At 39.5% G+C, this 19,454-nt stretch overlaps 1 long non-coding RNA gene and 1 other non-coding gene across 5 annotated transcripts in view; one reads left to right on the top strand and one right to left on the bottom strand.

Moving 5' to 3' along the window:
• Window positions 1-19,454, top strand: part of LOC121819403 (uncharacterized) — a 32,665-nt gene that overhangs the window by 951 nt on the left and 12,260 nt on the right. The window contains exons 2-5 of one of the 4 annotated variants that reach the window (XR_006059634.2): window positions 168-226; window positions 1,194-1,254; window positions 11,380-11,467; window positions 13,296-13,804. This is a non-coding gene — a long non-coding RNA (uncharacterized LOC121819403). Of the gene's footprint in view, window positions 1-167; window positions 227-1,193; window positions 1,255-11,379; window positions 11,468-13,295; window positions 19,450-19,454 lie in introns of those variants that run through there. The other 3 variants (XR_009600491.1, XR_009600493.1, XR_009600492.1) reach the window with 3 other exon arrangements.
• LOC114114667 (U6 spliceosomal RNA) lies at window positions 2,506-2,612 on the bottom strand. The gene has a single exon (XR_003589284.1). It is a non-coding gene; the product is annotated as a U6 spliceosomal RNA (small nuclear RNA).

Genomic DNA, 19,454 nt, shown 5'->3' with positions numbered 1-19,454 from the left:
TTTTTTGTGACAAGACACCTACCATATCTTAGCTATAAACTCACAAAGCGCTTCTGAAATAAGAGTGAAGTTTCTTTTGTTTCTTGTCATGGAATGAGAACAACTTGCTAGGACTTGTATTTTCTGTAACAGGTCTTTTTCTGCCTTGTATCTAATCATTTTCATAGAACCTTGGCATCCCACTCCAGTATTCTTGCCTGGAAGATCCCATGGACAGAGGAGCCTGGTGAGTTACAGTCCATGGGGTCGCAAAGAGTCAGACACGACTGAGCGACTTCACTTACTTAACTTAATTCTAGCTTCAAATATTTTTTCAGACTCCCTTTCATCTAGCAGCAGCCTTTTGACACAATTATAGCCCATAAGAAGAAAGGTGAAGAAAGGTGAAGTTGCTACTGGAGCTTCTCGGAGAGTGTTCAGGCGAACATGTTCTGTAGACTAGAGCTCAACCTCGTCCTCTGTCATCCCCCTTTCCTGCCTTCAGTCTTGCCCAGCATCAGGGTCTTTACCATGAGCTAGTTCTTCACATCAAGTGGCCAAAGTATTGGAGCTTCAGCTTCAGCATCAGTCCTTCCAGTGAATATACAGGATGGATTTCCCTTAGGATTGACTGGTTGGATCTCCTTGCAGTCCAAGGAACACTCAAGAATATTCTCCTGTCTTTCTTCCTGGAGGAATTTGATGCCAGTGGTGGGGCAGCCACAGCTCAGTCATAAAGGGATAGAACAAAGGCCTATAAATACAAAGATGGCGGACCAGAACAATTGAAAGAGACTGGATCCTTTATGGCATAATTAGCCACCATTTAAGTCCCAAGTGACTGCTGTAAGAATTCTTTGATGTCCAACTCCTTTTTAAGCCAGGAAGTCTCCCGACTTACAACTGCTTCGACACTGCCATCCAACCCTGCAGCTCATATTGCTAATGCTCGTGACTCAGACTTCCAGGAATCCTTCAGAGTAATGTGGTCATCTCACTTGGCACACTGAAGTGTACATTATTAGTGAAATATACCTTAATTATTAAGACAGATTGTACATTTTACTGTGATAGACACTAAAGTAGGATTCATTAAAGATTCACTAACATGGACAAAATCATTTAAAAATGTAATGAACATTCAAGAGATTGAAATTGAGTATAAAGATGATAAGAGTATCTGACAAATGATTTTTTTTTTTTTTGCTTTACAGCCACCTAAATTAAATACCTGAAAATGCTTTTGATGCTGTTGAACTTGGCCACAAAAAAGCAGTATGTAAATATGATCTCATTTTTGTTAATTATGTGTATATGTGTATAGAACAGTGTATGAAAGGTTCAATTCAGTTCAGTCACTCAGTCGTGTCCAGCTCTTTGTGACCGCATGGAATACAGCACGCCAGGCTTCCCTGTCCGTCACCAACTCCCAGAGCTTGCTCAAACTCATGTGCACAGCTTTGATGATGCCATCCAACCATCTCATCCTCTGTCATCCCCTTTTCCTGCCTTCAGTCTTGCCCAGCATCAGGGTCTTTACCATGAGCTAGTTCTTCACATCAGGTAGCCAAAGTATTGGAGCTTCAGCTTCAGCATCAGTTCTTCCAGTGAATATACAGGATGGATTTCCCTTAGGATTGACTGGTTGGATCTCCTTGCAGTCCAGGGGATGCCCAAGAATCTTCTCCAACACCACAGTTCAAAAGCATCAATTCTTTGGCACTCAGCTTTCTTTATGGTCCAATTCTCACATCCATACATGACTACTGGAAAAATCATAGCTTTGACTATATGGACTGTTGCTGGCAAAGTAATACCTCTGCTTTTTAATATGTTATGTTTGTCATAGCTTTTCTTCCAAGGAGCAAGCATCTTTTAGTTTCATGGCTGCAGTCACCATCTGCAGTGATTTTGGAGCCCAAGACAATAAAGTCTGTCACTGTTTCCATTGTTTCCCCATCTGTTAGCCACGAAGTGATGAGACGGATGCCATGATCTTAGTTTTCTGAATGTTGATTTTCAAGACAGTTTTTTCCCTCTCCGCTTTCACTTTCATCCAGAGGCTCTTCAGTTCCTCTTCACTTTCTGCTGTAAGGGTGGTGTCATCTGTATATCTGAAGTTTTTGATATTCCTCCTGGCAATCTTGATTCCAGCTTGTGCTTCATTCAGCCTGGAATTTTGTATGATGTACTCTGCATATAAGTTAAACAAGTACGGTGACATTATATAGCCTTGTTGTACTCCTTTCCCAGTTTGGAATGTCTGTTGTTCCACGTCCGGTTCTAACTGTTGCTTCTTGACCTGCATACAGGTTTCTCAGGAAGCAGTTAAGGTAGTCTGGTATTCCCATCTCTTTAAAAATTCTCCACAGTTTGTTGTGATCCACATAGTCAAAGGCTTTGGCATAGTCATTAAAGCAGAAGTAGATGCCTTTCTGGAAGTCTCTTGCTTTTTCGATGATCAGACAGATGTTGGCAATTTAATCTCTGGTTCCTCTGCCTTTTTCTTTCTTTTTTTTTTTTTTAAAAAATATGGAACGCTTCACGAATTTGCGTGTCATCCTTGCGCAGGGGCCATGCTAATCTTCTCTGTATCGTTCCAATTTTAGTATATGTGCTGCCGAAGCGAGCACCCTCTGCCTTTTTCTAAATCCAGCTTGAACATCTGGAAGTTCTTGGCTCACATACTGTTGAAGCCTCACTTGGAGAATTTTGAGCATTACTTTGCTAGCATGTGCAATAAGTGAAATTGTGCGGTAGTTTGAACATTCTTTGGCCTTTCCTTTCTTTGGGATTGGAATGAAAACTGACCTTTTGCAGTCCTTTGGCCACTGCTGAGGTTTCCAAATTTGCTGTCATATTGAGTGTAGCACTTTCACAACATCATCTTTTAGGTCTTGAAATAGCTCAGCTGGAATTTTATCCCCTCCACTAGCTTTGTTTGCCGTGATGCTTCTTAAGGCCCACTTGACTTCAGACTCCAGGATGTCTGGCTCTAGGTGAATGATCACCATCGTGGTTATCTGGATCATTAAGATCTCTTTTGTATAGTTCCTCTGTGTATTCTTGCCACCTCTTCTTAAAATCTTCTGCTTCTGTTAGGTCCATACTGTTTCTGTCCTTTATTGTGCCCATCTTTGCATGAAATGTTCCCTTGGTATCTCTAATTTTCTTGAAGAGATATTTAGTCCTTCCCATTCTATTGTTTTCCTCTGTTTCTTTTCATTAATCAGTGAAAGGTTAGTCCCCAGAATATTGGTTGGTGGTGTTTAACTTGGTATTTGGAATAGGGAAAATAGTTAGCATGGAATGTATACAAGTCAGCAGTTACTTAGAGGCTGCTATGAGCTGTTTGTTCCTTGTCCATGTTGCAGATATGAAAGGGAAATGTGAAAGAACTACACATTTCAGTTACCATTTGCTAAAGACAGTGGGCAGTGAGAGTGTTTATGTACTACTTGTTGTTCAGTTGCTAGGTCATGTCAGCCTGTTTGCAACGCCATGGACTGCAGTACACCAGACTCCTCTGTCCTCCACTGTCTCCCAGAGTTTGCCCAAATTCATGTCTATTGAGTCAGTGATCCCATCTAACCGTCCCATCCTCTGCCGCCCCCTTCTCCTTTTGCCTTCTTCGATCTTTCCCAGTGTCACTGTCTTTCCCAGTGAGTCAGCTCTTCAGATCAAGTGGCCCAAGTATTAGAGCTTCAGTTTCAGCAACAGTCTTTCCAATGAATAGTCAGGGTTTATTTCCTTTAGGATTAACCCCTAGGCTGTAGCCTGCCAGGCTCCTCTGTCGCTGTGGATTCTCCAAGCTAGAATACTGCAGTGGGTTGTCATGCCCTCCTCCAGAGGATCTTCCAAACCCAGGTCTCCTGCTTTGCAGGCAGATTTTTTACCTACTGAGACTTTAGAGTGATATCATCTGCATATCTGAGGTTGTTGATATTTCTCCTGGCAGTCTTGATTCCAGCGTGTGATTCATCCTGCCTGGCATTTTGAATGATGTACTCTGCATAGAAGTTAAATAAGCCGGGTGACAATATACAGCCTTGTCATACTCCTTTCCCAAATTTGAACCAGTCAGTTTTTCCACTTTCAGGTGCTTAAGGGTGGAATACTAATAGGTAATACTGGATTTGTGATTTGTTAAAACCAAATCCACTTTAACAATATTAACTGTTTGTTCAATAGACATAACCTTAGTAATTAGTTCAGTAATTCAGAGTGATTTCTGCCCATGGAGTAATTTTCTCTGTTGACAAGCAAAACACTTAAAATTATTTGCAAGTAATAAAATTAATTTCCAGTGTTTGTGAGATATTTATTTCCAATTCTTTTGATTGAGAAGGAGGTCAGCTTGAGAAGCTTATATGGATTCCTGTGAGATTCCACTTTCTTTTAAAATTTTAAAGAAAAGTGCTTATTACCAAGTTTTTCTTACTTGGAATACCTTTCTGGAAGTTAAAATACTTTATGATGTTGAATAATGTAGTTTTCAGTGTTTTGGTTTTTTATTTTTGATAACCCTCTCGGGAGGAAAGTTAAGTGATGATCTTGCAGTTACAGATTTCAAAAATGGTATTGGCCATCTGGCTTCTGATCCCTTCTATTTCTACTTATACCAGACTTGTCTTTTTCCTTAAGATGCTGTGCCACAAAGCATCTAATCAAATCTCAATCAAATTTATTGTTTAAAAACAAGTGAAATCCTACACTTGAAGCCTAGGAAAATTAGCTCATTTCAACATTGCACTTTCAAAATCTTAATTGGTTCCAGATGTTTGATTATAAGCCATATTGTAGACAAAGGAAGGAAGAAAGCCACACATGCATTAAATGCCAAATGGGTGATTTGAGTGATGGGTCATTTAATGAATTTTCAGAACAGCCCTGAGAGGTAGTGAGGGCAGTGGAGCTCAGAAAGGCTAAGTGTGTTGCCCAAAGTCACACAGCGAGTAACTTCCAAATAGAATTCTGATTCCTCTGTAATGCACACTCTACTCCACTGAACTGTCTTATTTAAAGATGTTCATGTATAACAAGACACATTCAGGAAGAAAAGCCTTTCAGGAACAACATGTTAGAGGTCCTCTAGATCAGCTTTCCATGTCCTGCCAGAATCACTTTTCTTGTATTTCTGAAAGGCAATCAGCCAACTTTGGCTTAAACCCTTCCAGGCAGAAGGGGCACCACAGTTTTTACTACTGTATGACATGCTGTTAAAAAGCCATGATTATTGTGAGTTTAAAATTTATAAAAATTGCTATAATTTGTCATAGGCCACTTTTCTCATTTTAACTAATCCAAAATACGGGTGTTTTTTTTTTCCCCATCTGCCCTTTAAATGGTTAAATGCTGTCTGCATCTTCTCCAGACTAAATATTCCTAGATCTGTCAACCATCTTTAAGAACAGTTTCCAGATCACTTGAAATATTGACTCACTTTTGAACACACTAGTTTGCATTACCCTTCTCAATTATGGTGTTTATAATGAGCATTTTGACATGTGATTTCCCTAGAATAGTCTTCATAAGGACACATCTGTATTTCTACTAATTTCTATATTAATATAAAACTTCATAAGCTAGTTTAGCAGTTGGATTTCCTGCTCTTCAGAAACTTATGTGTCTAGTTAATTCTTAGAGTGATCATTTGGCTAAGACTGAAGCCTAATTTCTCTGATAATTTAATCCATTTATTTATGATAATACTTGGAGAAAATGATAGCAAATGGCATCTCACTGGCCTCTTCTAGGTGACCAGAGGAAGGAAGGAAGGGGAAACCCCTTATATTTTTCACCCTCTAAAGAATTTTGACCTAAATGCATGTATTAGTTATCTATTGCTGCAAAACAAGTTGCCCCCAAAACTGTGGGTCAATTTTGGGAATGTCTTTGCTGTTGGTTCTGGTTGTGAGTCTCTTGTGAAGCTGCAGTCAGGATTTCAGCTGGCATTCAATTATCTGAAAGCTCAATTGGAACTGGAGGACCTAATTCCAGGGAGGCAAGTTGGGCTGGTTTTTGGTGTGAAGTCTCAGTTCCTCCTAATGTGGATCTCTCCACAGGACTGGTTTTGAATATCCCTGCAATGGACAGCTGAATTCCTCCAAAATTAGGGAGACTAGAGACCAAGACTTAAGCAGCAATACCTTTCATAACTTAGTTTCTGAAATCATATACTGTCACCTACATGATGCTCTTATTTGGTCACAAAGATCAACCCTGAGTTGTAGGAGGAGAGTAGATAGGAGCATGAATACCAGGAGATAAGAACCAGTCATACTGGAGGCCAGTTACAATAATGTACCTTACCAAAGCATAGCAGGTCATAATGGATACCCTGTTCTTTCTATATGCAGCTATCCAAGCCCAAATCCCAATAACCTGGCAGTTGTTTCACAACTGCTTACCTTTCCTCTGGCATTTAGACTCTCACTTCTCAGAGCTCTTTCACCAATTTCCTCTCCTCAAAATCACAACTATCTAATTCTATTGGCTGGGCTTCCTGGGTGACACTAGTGGTAAAGAATCTGTCTGCCAATACAGGAGAAGTAAGACATGTGGGTTCAATCCCTGGGTTGGGAAGATCCCCTGGAGGAGGGCATGGCAACCCACTCCAGTATTCTTGCCTGGGAAATTCCATGGACAGAGAAGCTTGGTGGGCTACAGTCCTTGGGGTCGCAAAGAGTCAGAGGATGACAGCACGCACACACACACGCAACTGTATTCGCTTATTTATCAAATGTTTATAAATGTTTTTTGCTAAACGCAAATATAGTTTAACTGAGTTTGGAAATATTAACTTTGCTATACTACATTCAAATAACTTTAAGAATAATTACTAAAGTAAACATAGAGAGTAGTCATTGGCCTAACTTGGGAGTTCTTAATCTGAGTCTAGAGATGTACCCTGAATTATCTGTAGTACTATGTACACGTGCATTTATTCAGAGGGAGAGTCCACAGTTTTTATCAAATTCTTGAAGGGGCCCTTTGTAACGTCTTTCAGAAATACCACCAAATTTACTCTTCATTGTAAGGTTTTTCCAATTAAAGAAAATGGCTTATTGAACCAGTTACCAAGTTATTGCCTCAAGGGCCCAAACACTCTTCACTGACTGTTTTAAGATAATAGAAGTGTGCATGCTTGGCACACCTTATTTTTCCTTTTCCAGCTCTCATCATATTAAGCTTTGTCAGCAAAGTGCACTGGAGGGTCACTGGAGGAAGAAGAGATTTCTCTACCTGTGTCGTGTAGTATATTCCTTTAGACAGGCTCTTACAGCGTGTGTGGCTTCTGCAGCCCTCAATTCCAGCAATGTCCTGTGGCCAGCAGTGTGTAGCATATCCCGTGAATAGCTCCTCCAGGAACCTTTTCGGGCAACAGCCATGAGCAGCTTTCCCTGGAACCCCATCAAATGGCTTCACATGGAGTACCACCAGTACAAAGCTGTCCTTGAACAGCTTCTCCTCAGACCCCTTAGGCAGCTTTGCATCCACAGCAAACTTCTCTGTGAAATGAGCCACAGTTACTGCTCTTCTTCAGGAAGGTCTATCTCAGCCCTAAGGGCAGTAAATGATCACTATATCTGATTTTCCTGTAATCATTAGAATTCTCTTCATTCCTTACTGCCCATCTCCTTATCAGTTCAGTTCCCTGTTATATGTGGTGATTCTTTATATTTAACCTTCTGTGTTCAAAATATTGTTTGACTTCAGTCCCTTGAATGGACCCTAACTGATACAGAATTGGTATCAGTAGTGACCCCAGGAGATAAACACAAAAAATTTGAGGGTTCCTTTGGTCATGTCCTTTGGCTAGGCTCCTCCCTGTTGAGAAGTAAGATGAGGTCATTACAAGTAATCAGACTTTCAGTTGTGGTTAATCTTGAAACAAATGATTGCCCAAATTGTTGCTACACACTTGACTGTTAATGGCAGTTAATATGTCTGTAAGGACAGTGATATGGGATAAAGTCTTCTGAGTGTCCTTTAGCAGTTACAGAAAGAAAATGACAAGCTCTTGTCTTTCAACTCTCAGGGCAAGTCACAGTCAACACCATAAAGCCTCTATGATAACTATAAAAGAATCATTTTGTTCTTTCAGACATAGGGGTGATGCAAAAAATCAAGCACAAAATTTTATTTTAAGGATCGCTGAATTGTAGTGATAGTTGTACTCATGCTCCCATCAAATTTTTCACATGACAAATCTGGTTACCAGTGGGAGATGGGGGAGTGAGAGGTACAAACTATTGGCTGTAAGATCAGCTACAGGGGTGGATAGTACAGTATGGGGAATATAGCCAATATTTTGTAATAACTATAAATGGAGTGTAAACTTTACAAATTGTATTAAAAATTTTTTAAGGTAAAAACAGAAAAAAACAAAGAAGAAAGACCAGGATTACAGGGGAAAACAAAATATACTGGGCAAAAAGAAAAAGGGTACCAAGAAAGAGAAAGGAAAACCAAAAGTGGATGCAACCTGCATTTTTTTAATGTTATTATCATCATCATCATCATCATCATTACTAAAATAAAGTGGCTAATTTTTAAATGTTTACATAAAAGTTAAAGCATTCAATGGGAAACAACAGGATTCTGAAAATTGGCATGGAGCAGCTCCTTTATTAGAGATAAAGCTGATCATCTTGAAACTACAAGTCACTCTAAGCTCCCTGTATTCAAAAAAGACATTTGCCCTCTGGAGACTAGCCTTCATTTGCTTAAAAGCCCTGTGATAACTTTATCTTGGGAAGAGGTCTTAAAAGGGCCTCTTATTCTCCACAATATACACCATAACCACCCCCTATTGCCCCTAGATCTATTACAGGTTACATCTCAGCCTGCTCCATGGGGACAGGAACACACATTGACCCAGAAAGAAATAGCTTACACACAAAAGTAATTGCAAGACTTAACTAATCTAGATCAGTAGAAACAGAAAGTATATCCTAAGGGTGTTAGACCTCAGAGGTTGCAATATAACACTAGATTAAGCCAGATTTTGGATATAAGTGCTCTTTGTAGAGATTCCAGGTTTAATGCGTTCATGAAGCTGAAGGGAGCTCTCACAATTTACTGATTGGTTGGCTAAAACTTGGACTCAAACTCAACCTACATTTAATGCAGCTGAGATACCGGAGCCACCTACATCATGTAAATAAAGGAATCCAAGGGCCTAGGAAGATAGGAATGTTAAAACTGTATCATGTGTCACCTGCACACCCACCTGCCCCCTTCAGCGTTCGATTAGAAGGCCCAGAAGACGCTCACTTCGCTAAGGCATTGAGAAATACATGGGTGAGGGAAGCCCCCACATCCTTGTAAAGCTCTCTATTGCTCTTTTTGTAGACCAGGCCTGACTAAAGGAGACACGGCCACTGAGATGAACTCCCTAGTCATAGTGCTGTTTGGAAGACACTCCCCTGAAAGGGTGAGGATCTGTTTTGTAGGATTAGAGACCACTGTATGCAGATGAATACCAATTCTTAGCTCAATTGCAAACATATTTACTGTTCACCCTTTGTAGTAATATTTGTGTTCAGTTCAGTTAAGTTCAGTCACTCAGTCATGTCCGACTCTTTGTGACCCCATGTTTCACAGCACACCAGGCCTCCCTGTCCATCACCAACTCCCGGAGTTCACTCAGACTCACGTCCCTCAAGTCAGTGATGCCATCCAGCCATCTCATCCTCTGTTGTCCCCTTCTCCTCCTGCCCCCAGTCCCTCCCAGCATCAGAGTCTTTTCCAATGAGTCAACTCTTCGCATGAAGTGGCCAAAGTACTGGAGCTTCAGCTTTAGCATCATTCCTTCCAAAGAAATCCCAGGGCTGATCTCCTTTGGAATGGACTGGTTGGATCTCCTTGCAGTCCAGGGGACTCTCAAGAGTCTTCTCCAACACCACAGTTCAAAAGCATCAGTTCTTCAGCACTCAGCCTTCTTCACAGTCCAACTCTCACATCCATACATGACCACAGGAAAAACCATAGCCTTGACTAGATGGACCTTTGTTGGCAAAGTAATGTCTCTGCTTTTGAATATACTATCTAGGTTGGTCATAACTTTTCTTCCAAGGAGTAAGCGTCTTTTAATTTCATGGCTGCAGTCACCATCTGCAGTGATTTTGGAGCCGAAAAAAAATAAAGTCTGACACTGTTTCCACTGTTTCCCCATCTATTTCCCATGAAGTGATGGGACCAGATGCCATGATCTTCGTTTTCTGAATGTTGAGCTTTAAGCCAACTTTTTCGCTCTCCTCTTTCCCTTTCATCAAGAGGCTTTTTAGTTCCTCTTCCCTTTCTGCCATAAGGGTGGTGTCATCTGCATATCTGAGGTTATTGATATTTCTGCCAGCAATCTTGATTCCAGCTTGTGTTTCTTCCAGTCCAGCGTTTCTCATGATGTACTCTGCATAGAAGTTAAATAAGCAGGGTGACAATATACAGCTTTGACGTACTCCTTTTCCTATTTGGAACCAGTCTGTTGTTCCATGTCCAGTTCTAACTGTTGCTTCCTGACCTGCGTATAGGTTTCTCAAGGGGCAGGTCAGGTGGTGTGGTATTCCCATCTCTTTCAGAATTGTCCACAGTTGATTGTGATCCACACAGTCAAAGGCTTTGGCATAGTCAATAAAGCAGAAATAGATGTTTTTCTGGAACTCTCTTGCTTTTTCCACGATCCAGCAGATGTTGGCAATTTGATCTCTGGTTCCACTGCCTTTTCTAAAACCAGCTTGAACATCAGGGAGTTCATGGTTCACGTGTTGCTGAAGCCTGGCTTGGAGAATTTTGAGCATTATTTTACTAGCGTGTGAGATGAGTGCAATTGTGCGGTAGTTTGAGCATTCTTTGGCATTGCCTTTCTTTGGGATTGGAATGAAAACTGACCTTTTCCAGTCCTGTGGCCACTGCTGAGTTTTCCAAATTTGCTGGCATATTGAGTACAGCACTTTCACAGCATCATCTTTCAGGATTTGAAACAGCTCAACTGGAATTCCATCACTTCCACTAGCTTTGTTCGTAGTGATGCTTTCTAAGGCCCACTTGACTTCACATTCCAAGATGTCTGGCTCTAGATTAGTGATCATAATATTTGTGTTACTCACCATTATAAAGGACACAGGAATGGTAAGATGTATTTGCCTGCAAGGAGTTTACAACTTAGAAGAAAGTAAGACAAACTCACAAATAACTGTAAAACAAAACAGAGTAAGAGAAGTAGGCCCTTCTACAACCCAGCCAGTTTATTTCTCAGCCAAAAAAAAAGGGGGGGAAAGTGAGGAAGAGTTTATGATCTGCTGTATTAAAGTGGGCTGAGGGCAAGAGGCAGACAGTAATTTGACATGATTCTTCCTTTCCTCAGCTTTTCCCAACTTTTTCTCACATTTCCTGCAGCTTATATGTTCATTAAAACCAACCCACTGCCTTTCCTCAGGCCCAGATGAGACTGTAAGTTCAGAGGGGCCCAGCTATGCCCCAGAAGGTAAGATGGACCTCTCACTACCCGGCATGCATGTCCACTTCCCCCTTATTAAGGCCTGTTTCTCACTGTGCCGTTCTTAAGGACAACCTCATCCTTTTTCATCACCCTCTCTACCATCCCTCCCATTTCACTTCCAGTAACTACAGCAATTTCTCTGTTTTGGTAGTGGTATCCCAAGTAGTTGCGTTAAGATTCTGAGGCCAGATCTGGGATCAGCAGGATATCTGATTTAACTGACATGGATAAGGAAAGGAAATGACAGCTAGGTCAAGTACTTCAATGACTGTGTGCTGGAAACCCACTTCATTCATTCATTAAAGTATTTCACATTGCAGAGGTTTTATACTTTTTGTCTTAAAAAATGTTTCCAAAAACATGCATAACAGTTTTTAAATAGTTTCATAATTGGTCAATAGAAAAGGTCAAAGTTCTTGAGAAAAATCTTGTCTGCGTTCACTTTTTTTTTTCTCCTTCTTAGTTTCTTTCTTTGTGTCATGACTCCCTGGGGTTTGTAAACAAGGCTGAGTCTTTGAAAGAGCAAACTATCTTTGACTAAGACAGTTTGTTAAATTCCAGGTTTTTGAGAGTAATAAGACAGTTTCTTGAGTATAGTCTTTGTAATGCTCATTCTTAAAGAATGCAGGATTTTATCTCCCTGAAAGAATTTATGTTTCACAACTTTGATGTTGCCCAGTACAAAATGCTCAGCTCTGTTGCAAGAATTTGTAACTAAGGTCTCTCCAGAATGAGGACAGCAAATTAATCGAGTGGGGTATGCCCAATGCATTTATATAGTGATCTCTTTAGTGATCTCTTTGAATCCCTTCTAGATAAACCCTGAGCCCTCACTTTCAAACTTTCCCTGTCCCATCTTTAGATGGTTTGTCTGTGCTTCCATGTGATATTTGTTGCACTTACCATGCGATAATTATCTCTTGATAAATCTGTCAGCTCCCTGAGGCTAGATATTATGCCTTAAATTTTTTATCACTATTGCCTAGCACAACCCCTTTTTCTTTTAATAACAATGAATATTATTGACTAAATTATAATATTCATTTTACAGAAAATGTAAATGAGTTAAGTAATTTGTTCAAGGTGACTCAGTTAATAATTGATAAAGTTATTGATACAAAAGCCCATGAATTTTATGGTGTTTCCTATTTGTTTCTATTTAACACCACTTCTGGGTTTCATGTCTGTAGGATTTGGGGTAACCATCTATGTCCTCTTTCATGTACGCAATAGCAAACAGTAGAGTGTCTAAGAGAACTACAGGGCAAAAATCTGGGCCAGATTGAGATGTCCCATGAGGTCAACAAAAGGATTACAGAATCGTCACAGGGACAAAGTTCCTAAGTGATCGGAAGACATCACTCTTCAGACATCTGCTAGGAATCCCAGGGAGCCAAAACAACCTCTCTGATTAACTATAAGCATGCTTGTTATCTGCCCAGAAAAAGAAAAACCACAGAAATTTCAACATGGTACTAATTCTTATCTCATACGCTTTCCTCTGTCATTTAATGATTAGCTATACCACAGCCAAAGCCACAGGCCTTTTCCTGCTAACTCCTCTGCCAGACTCAGGATTTTAATCAATGTATTTTTTTTCACTGCACATATGACTACAGTCTCCTATAATTACTATATTCTTGTAGCATTTTATTTTGTATGTAGGAGAGAAAATAGACTTAAGGAAGGAAAGCAAAGTTCAGCGTCACTTAGGACTTTGTCTCAGGTTCCATGTGAGAGATGGTCGTCTTTGCTCCCCACCATTTATGTCTTGGTTCTCCAGGGGTTTTTTCTTTTTTTTTTTTTTTTCCAGAATTTATCTAGAAGCCTCCATTTTGGATATGGGCCTCTCCTGACACAGGGATCAAACCCACATCTCTCGAGTCTCCTGAAAGGTGGATTCCTGACCCCTGCACCACCTGAGAAGCCACATATGGCTCTCATCTTGTCTTATTAGCAACAGAAACCTTTTTTTAAAAAATTATTTTATAGGGTTTTTATCAGCTTCAGTTTTCTTTTATTTAAAACATTTTTCAACTTTATAAGAAATTCTAGTCTAATTTGTATACCCTCACCATCCTAAGTTAGCAACTATCATTATTTTTTATTTCCTCTGATTTCCACTATCTCTGAGTGCATATTCATAATTAATTCATATGTATGTAGTTTTATTAAGTTATAGTATCCACACACAATTTTAGAAATTCCTTTTTTCATGAGTGTTTTTATAAGTTTTTAAATTTCCATTTGATTATTTTTTATTTCTACGTAGTCATATTTATCAGTGCTGAAGTTTCAAAATAAAGTACTGTATCAACAAGCCATGATTTTATTTAATCATTTCTCAAGTCTTAGATATGTAGATTCATAGTTTTTCATTATTAAAAAGAATGCTTCTGTAAACATCCTGGTTTGCTTAGCCCTATACTTGAAATATAGTCCCAGAAGAAAGATTACTAAGTCAAAGGATCTGAACTCTTGATATACATTGGCCCATTATATTTTTAAATCAATTGAAAATAAATTTAAATGTAAATAAGAAGTTCAGGTCCATTCTTTATCAGCTGAGTCACAAGGGAAGCCCATGAATTTAGTATTATTTAACTTGCTTTAGTCCTGGTGTTAATAATATATTATGTGGGGTCATCCAACATTTTAAAATATGCCAAAAATACATCATTTAGTCCATTTTGTTGCAAGTGATAATAGTCTATCAAAAAGGCAAGAATAGATTCAGGAATCATCTTTCCCATTCTACATTTATTTACCATTGATATTATCCATATTATTCCTTGTTGGGCTTTCTCCATAGTAGGAAAAATGGCCAGTAGAGATCTCAAGGGCTTCCTGGTGGCTCACATGGTAAAGAATCCACCTGCCATGCAGGAGACCTGCGTTCAGTCCCTGGGTTGGGAAGATCCCCTGGAGAAGGGCATGGCACCCACTCCAGGATCCTTGCCTGGAGCATCCCCATGGACAGAGGAGCCTGATGGGCTGCAGTCCACCAGGTCACAAAGAGTCAGACACCACTGAGTGACTAAGCACACAACACAGAGATCTCATCTATTTATTTAAGACTTGCGCTTTCACACACCAGATCTCATTCTGATTCTGATTATCCTTGCTTGGCTCTGATGCCCAGCCTGGATTAATCATTTTGTCTGTGGGGACTTCCCTGGCCGTCCGCTGGTTAAGACTCTGCCCTTGTAATGCAGAGGGCACAGGTTCCATCCCTGGTCAGGGAACTGAGATCCCACATGCTGCGCAGTGCACGTGGGATGATTCCTTAGTGGAAGCATCTTGTCCTTGAAGACATAATACTCTGAATGGCCCATCTTGTCACATGATGACCACGTGGGCTAGAAGGCAGGGCACCGTGACTGACAGTCCTGAAAGAATCGTGCACTTGGAAAGAGGTCAGGGGTCTTAGATGGGCTATTAGCAGACAAAAACAGTGTATCTGCTATATGCGGTTTTTTATATTGTTTCTGAACTTCTTCACATTTATAAATGTAAATACAGACTTGACTCTATTTAAGACTGTGAAGTAAGAAGGTTTACTTTCTTGGTCTCTTATCACCCCTTTTCTGCATCCTTCTCCCAGACCTACCATGATTGTTCAGTGACCTAAGGTTTTCTCTGTTTCCCATCAAAACTTACTTTCAGCTAACAGGAGTTGAAAAGAATCCAGAAAAATCAAATTAAGATTCAGGATTCAAATTACTATCCTCTATAGTGCTGATTAGTTTTTCTTCAAGGACAATCATGTAAGACTAAGTAAGGTAAAATTTGTAGGGGAAGGAGACATCTGAGCGCTTTCAAATAATCCCCTTCTACTAGGAATTCATTTTTTTCCCCTTCAATTGCTAGTAATATCTTTAGTGGAAAGGACATAAGAAATGACTAGGACCCAGGATCTTTAACTTAAATCCTATCTATTTAGCATTCCCTGTGTGGCTCAGATGGTAAAGAACCTGCCTGCTATGTGGAAGACCCAGGTTCGATCCCTGGGTTGGGAAGATCCATGGAGTTGCAAAGAGTTGAACGTGACTGAGTGACTAACACTTTCATCATACAAAATGGGCTTCTTCAGTGGCTCAGATGGTAAAGATTCAGCCTGCAATCCAAGAGACTCAGGAGTCGCAAGTTCCATCCCTGGGTGGAAAGATCCCCTGGAGAAGGGCATGGCAACCCACTTCCGTATTCTTGGTGGAGAATCCCATGCACAGAGGAGGCTGGTGGGCTACAGTCCATAGGGTTGCAGAGTATGGCTGAACAACTGAGAACACATGCACCATAGGAAATACACATACAGAAATCAAGGCTAGCCAGTGCAACAGTGAGGCTTTTGCCCAAACCCCACTATTTAACACAACAGAAATAGTCAAGAGCCTAAGCTCTAGAATCAGCCCAACCTGTGCTCAAAAGTGGCTCTATCATTTCTTACCGGGAGTCTTAGTACCTTCATTCTAAGATGGGGATAGTAATTTCTACATCATGGGGTACTGTTAGAATTTTTTTAAAATAGTGCATACAGACTGCTTAGCTCAGTGACTGGCACATAGTGATCCCTCCATAAGTGAGAATCATTTGATAATGTTGATGATGAAGAATGAAAAGGAGGGGGAAGAGAAGAGGGAAGAGGATGAAGAGGAAAAAGAAGAAGGCCTCGCCTTCCTACCTGAAAGGCCAAACAAATCACAAAGAAACCTTCTTTTCACTTGGCTGCAAGTTGGTCCTAGGACCTAAGATAATGGTCTTCAAAAAGTGTTGTCCTTATACCTCTGAAATAATTTTTTTTAAACTATGAACTTCCTCCTCTATTTTTAAATTGACATCTGAAAGCTTTCGAGTTTAAATAGTTACAAAGGATATTCCTGCATTTTACAAATAGTGACCTTTTCAAATAAAACTTTTATGTCACTTTTAGCTAGTTGTCACTGCCATTCACTCTCTTAATATCCAGGGTTCCCAAGCCTATAACAAGGTATCAAAATTTTAACTACACTTATTTTTCTTTTACTTGGCAGTAACTTATTTAATCTGCTAGAGTCAGAAAAGTAAATTTTAAGTTTGTTCATTTCACTACACTTTTGCCATTACCATATGCTTAAAATATATTTTCATGAAAATCTCAGAGCTACAGATGTTGCTCATTTTGTTCATGGCCCATATCTGTTATATAATTTAATTACAAAGCCATCAGATAATTTTTTTCTCTAGAAAAGTGAAGGGAAATGAATTCTGAGTAAAAGACTATATACATACACATATATCAGGTATATATACCTAGTTGACCCTTGAACAACATGGGTTTGGACTGCAGGTCCACTTACACTTGGATTTTTTTCAGTAATCACGCACTTCAGTGATACACGATCCGACTTCCCTGGTGGCCCAGTGGTTGGAAATCTGCCTGCCAATGCAGGTGCAGGGATTTGATTCCTGGACCGGAAGATTCCACATGCCACATGCTAAGCGCGTGTGCCATGACTGCTGAAACCTGCATGTTCTAGAGCCCTAAGCTGCAACGACTGAGCCCAAGTGCTGCAGCTTCTGAGGTCCCCACCCTGGAACCCGTGCTTTACAGCAGGAGAAGCCACCGCCATGAGAAGCCATGCACTGCAACGAGAGAGTAGCTCCAGAGACCAATAACAAAGACCCAGTGCAACGAAAAATAAATAAAATTTAAAGAAGTACTCAATCCCCGGCCCCTGGCTGGTTGAACCCAAGGATGCAGAAGTGTGGATACAAAGAACCAACTGTAAATTGTAAGTGGATTTTCCACTTGCATGGGGTGGGGGCTGGGGAGCAGCACTCTAAATCACCACCCCCCACTCCTAGTTCAAGGGTCAGTTGTACATTCATACAGATAGTTTGGAGAACCAAGTCCTGTACCAATAAAAGTAGGCTGCACTGCCTTTCCTTCCCAGGCCCTTTTCCTATTTCCCCCACCCCTTTCTTCTTAAACCCACATCAAAGTCCAGCGCAGCCTCCCTCTAAACACTGAGATGATCGACCCGAAGAAAAGGACAAGGAACTGAAGAAACAGCCCAATTGTGTAGTAATGAGACCCAAGTGGTGTCTCACTTTTGTTGGACACTTACTGGGGTGGGTGGAGCTTCCCGTATAGGTCAGTATAGGCCAAAATGCCTACAACTGTGTGAAATATCAGTCACAGTGAACTGAAATTCAAAACTGAATTTTATTTTCAAATACTGTCTGTGAATCAAAAGTACAACTTTAGTACTGCTGACATGTCATTTGATGTAATTCAGTTTAATAGTTTTCTATTAACTCCATGAACCAAACAGACTGCGGTTACTTTCCAGTCCTTCTCTCAGACGGACACCTGGGAGAAAGGGACAATTTGATGATGCTTGTCAGAATCTTAAAAGAGGACTGTGATTGGGAGGTATGAGGATGTATTCTGGGGGCCAGTAATGTTCTGCTTCTTGACTTGGATGGTGGTGGATACACTGTTACTTACTTTATAACTGTTGAAAGTATTCCTCTAAGTATACTGCAGAATTTCAAAACTATTGCAAAGTATACCTACTCTAGATTATTCACTTTAAATAGTTCTCCCCAAATTTAAAAAAAGATGTAGGAGTAGTTTTATATTATTATATATAATAGTAAAAAATTAAAGCTAAAAATCTGATAGTGAACGTTTGGTTAAATAAAGCATAGCATAGCCATACATTGGAACATTATACAGCTTTTTAAAAATTATATACAGGTAAATAAGTATGGAAATAGAATGACATTAAGTGAAAACCAAATTGCAAAAACTATGTTCAGTAATATCCCATTTCACTTACATAGTCCATATGTAAAGAAGACTTTTTGGAAATATATAAACCAGAGGATTAATAGTCAAATTGTGGTGAGAGTTTTATTTCTTTTTGCTTACTTTTATTTTCTAATTTTTCTAAATAAACTTGTTTTACTATTTTGATAAGAAAAATTATTTTTAATTTTTAAAATCCCATCCTTTAAGCCAACAGAAAGCCCTGTTGGCTCAGCTTTGACTTTTTAAATTTTTTAAATAAATAAACATTTTAAAAGGATGATCAGTTCTCTTCATAAACCCTTATATTTTTAAATATGAATGTAATATTAACAGTTGGATGGAATCAGGCACTTTTAAGTGTTAAGGTAATTTCATGTTTAAAGTTTTAATTTCTATAAGGAATCTCTTCTGAAATCAAAATTGGTACTAAAAAAAACCTATTTTGATGTTTTTAGAAGCTGTAGTTTTAAAAAGCTATTTCAGACAGGATTAGATGATATTTTTCTTTTATTCTATTTTTAAAAAAATTTTGCTCACAGATTCTTCAATCTTTTAGACAAAAGCTTCATTTGAGAGTGATAATCAAGTTATGAACTTCATCTTTACTATTACACTTTTAAATTTCTTCTTACAGGTGCTTAGTGCGATATTTTCAAGAGGAAATACTCTAATTTGTAAAACAGGAAACTGACGAAGTGCACCGTGAAATGCTCTATTGCTGCGGTTAACCGCATTAGCCACTGGGTGGCTCCACTGTTTCGTTCCATTCACTGTCTGTTGATGGAAGTTTCCAATGAAAACAGGAGATGAAGAGCAGGGCTTTATTTGCAGAATGCTTAATTAGGAACTGATGCAGCATTTACATTCTGACATTTTATTTAGAAACAGTTCTGCTCATGTATGCAGTATTCTCTTGTGTTCTTTGATAACTGGGCATTTAACTTGCCAAGGTGGGGGAGGAAAACTGTATTTTTTTCCCCTTAGTATTGTGTCATTTCCTATTCCAATTTTTTAATAAGAATCAAGAATTCTTCATTGATGACATCTTGTCTGTTTTCAAAGCTATCATTTTCAGAGTCCTATAATAAAATAATAATAAATAGAGTCCTATAATAAAATAATTTGAGGGAAAACAAGAAATTACCACTAGACCAGGAGTATATCCAGTTCAGTCGC

Source organism: Ovis aries, chromosome 4 (assembly GCF_016772045.2).
Source record: "Ovis aries strain OAR_USU_Benz2616 breed Rambouillet chromosome 4, ARS-UI_Ramb_v3.0, whole genome shotgun sequence".
Classification (NCBI taxonomy): Eukaryota; Metazoa; Chordata; class Mammalia; order Artiodactyla; family Bovidae; genus Ovis; species Ovis aries.
The sequence above is the reverse complement of the archived record's forward strand: the minus strand, read 5'-3'. Positions and strand labels throughout refer to the sequence as shown.